We start from the raw sequence: 3,107 nt of genomic DNA, 5'->3' as shown, positions 1-3,107 counted from the left end.
AGTCAAATGCAATGACTTTACGTATAACCTGCTCCAATAAAAATCGATCAAAACTGGAAGGCATCTTTTTCTCCCATGGTTATCAAGGACAAAACAACCACCTGAGTCTAACCACTCAGAAAAACAATACATACTACAAAGGATCTATTCAACACCGGTTATATTTGAGGCCAATTTCTACAGTGCCAAACAACAATTGAAGAAAAGAAAAGAAAAAAAATCAATTAAAATGTCGTCTAAGGTTCAGCCTTGAAGCCCCTAAGAGAAAAACTAATATCAAATATGTCAAGAGCAGATACCTGCTTATCAATTAAGAGAATTAACAACATCATCAAATTACCACAACACAATCAGGCACAATCAGGCACATACAATCAGAAGTATGTTAAAAAAGATAAGTAAGGTAGGATAAGCAGAAGCATTTTCCTCTCTAAAGCAAAGCATCAATCTTATGCTAGTTTAGCCACCAGGTTACCAACATACTGGCAGTCAGATCAACAGCCACCAAGTTACCAACACACTGGCAGTCATATCAATTTGATAACTTGTTCAATGAAAATGCAAAACACTAATGAAATAAACCCAGTATTCAATTTGGTAACCTGTTCAGAAGTTTCAAAACTTTTCTGTTTGGTAACCTATTCAATTTGGTAACCAAGTTCCATTTAAATTCTCCAATAACATCAGAATTTTGTATTCAAATATTGAAAAAAAAATTTCTGCAGTTCTACTCATTAAGCCAAGTGCAGGTACAAGTTTGCAAATTTTGGTAAAAACATCCTATCACAAATTTGGTAAAAATTCATATCAGTCCCTGTTCTTTATTTTATTTCAAACTAAGTGTTTTCATGAAATTCAGATCAATCTTAATAGCCAGCAATTCAGATCAGTATCTCTTATTCATTCTTAATAGCCAGAAATTCAGATTAGTCTTAATAGCCAGAAATTCAGATCAGTCTTAATAGCCAGAAATTCAGATCAGCCTTAATAAAGGGAAATTCAGATCAGTACCTGTTAGGCAATGAAGACTACCAGATGAATGCAACGCTAAGCATTGCTTGATCTTCTTTTCCTGCAAACATAAATAGGGAAAAAAAATATTCAGATCAGTACCTGTTAGTTGTACTGTATTATCTCAAGCCAAGTTGTATCATTTACCTCTTATTTGGAGCATCCTGAGGATCCTCAGAAATACCAGCTTTGCATGTCCTTTGCTGATGGCCAAATTGCTTGCATCTCTTACATTTTTGTTTTCTTGTCCTCAACTCCAAACAACCGGGAATCCTCTCCTTTCTAGGCCTACCGGGTGGTCTTTTCATTTGAGGTGGATCCACTTTGAATCCAGGATCAACACTTACCCATTGTGCCTTGTCAGTCATAGGTCTGATCACACCCTCGTATGCAACTCTGAATCTAGCAATTGAGAAATACTCGTGCACATAATCCTCCATACATGCTCCTCTAAGCGTGCAAATGAATGCAATGGTATGCATGCATGGCTTGCCAGTAAGTTGCCACTCTCTACATGTACACTCTCGTCTATCCAATTCCACCGCATGCCTCCATGGCTTGCCTTCAGAGTCCATTCCACTCACCTCCGCGCAGTTATTACCACCTTGACTAATTCTGACCTTCCCTATGTTCCTACTCTTTGCATTCAATTGTTGGATGACATTTGGAAGAATAACACCTTCAAATTTACTCCCTATTGTTCTCCTTTTGTCAAATGTTACCATTATCAATTGCCTAATCTGATCAACGAGATCAACGACATGTAAACCTTTATACCCTTTGATCCAACTATTAAAACTCTCTGATATGTTGTTATTCACATACTCACACTTTGTTAGCTCAGAGAACTTACTCCTACACCAAAGATGCTTGTGATTCTTCCCGAGAAATTCAATAGCTGCTGGTGCTGCTTCATTAATCATACTCAAATGGTATTCGCTCTTCTCTAAGGTGTACGCCTTTGCTGCGGGGCCACATGTGAGTAGCAAAGATATCACCATGGAACTTCTTTTTGAAGTTTGACATCAAATGTCTCATGCATTCCCTATGCTCAGACTCGGGGAATACGCTTGCAATAGCACTTTCAAGTCCCTTTCCTGCATCTGAAGATATTGCCAAACCCGGTGGAGTTCCAATTGCCCTTTTCAGTTGAGCCATGAACCATCCCCAATTTTCGGTTGTTTCCAAGTCAAAAACTCCATATGCAACTGGGTACAACCAATTGTGCCCATCAACACCTGCAGCAGCCGCCAATTGACCCTTATACTTGCCCGTCAAATGAGTTGAATCAACACCCAAATATGGTCTACATCCATGTAGAAACCCATCGATACATGGTTTTAGAGCCACAAATATCTTGCTAAACACCATCTTATTGCCAACCCTTTTGCAATTGGTTCCCAACCAAGCCTTCTCATAAGACACCTTGACATGAAACTCGTCTTCTAACTTATTCTTTGTTGTTCGTACAATAATCTTTTACGTCTATTTGACTAATTTGCAAAAACATACAATTATTGAATTTTACGATTTCTTCTATTTTGAGAATATGTAGGTCCAAGAAGAGTAAGAACTATTGAATAATAAGCTTGGACTGAAGAAATCATGAAGACCCTTATCAAGAATACATATTGTAAAATCAAATGCTTGGTAAAGTATGTGTGAGGTTGATTAAATTGAGAAAAAACGTTATGAACGTTTTTAAAACGTTGGTAACGTTTTATAATAATCAGAAGCTTCAAAAGAATCAAGTTATAACGTTATAACGTTATACAACCGTTGTAACGTTTTACAAACGTTATAACGGTTGATAAACGTTGTAACGTTTAAAAGCTACAGAACAACTGGAGTGCAGCTGTTCAATACAAACAATAAACGTTGTAACGTTTATAAATCGTTATAACGGTTTTGAAACGTTGTAACGGTTATAAAACGTTATGTAACGTTTTTCTAAGCTGTCAGAGAATTAAAACCCTAAATCGTATTTGAATAAAACGTTGTAACGTTTAATAAAACGTTGTAACGTTTAATAAAACGTTGGTAACGTTTTATGTCAAACAGCTCATTTTTGAGCTGCCACTATAAATAGGTGAGTG

At 36.8% G+C, this 3,107-nt stretch overlaps 1 pseudogene; it reads right to left on the bottom strand.

Annotated features, from left to right (window-relative positions):
• Nucleotides 1-1,047: 1,047 nt before the first annotated feature.
• Nucleotides 1,048-2,387, bottom strand: LOC144571421 (uncharacterized; annotated as a pseudogene).
• Nucleotides 2,388-3,107: the final 720 nt, after the last annotated feature.

The sequence above is a fragment of the Carex rostrata genome, chromosome 19, assembly GCF_964058835.1.
Source record: "Carex rostrata chromosome 19, lpCarRost1.2, whole genome shotgun sequence".
Classification (NCBI taxonomy): Eukaryota; Viridiplantae; Streptophyta; class Magnoliopsida; order Poales; family Cyperaceae; genus Carex; species Carex rostrata.
Note: the sequence above shows the minus strand (reverse complement) of the source record. Positions and strands in the feature narration are given on the sequence as shown.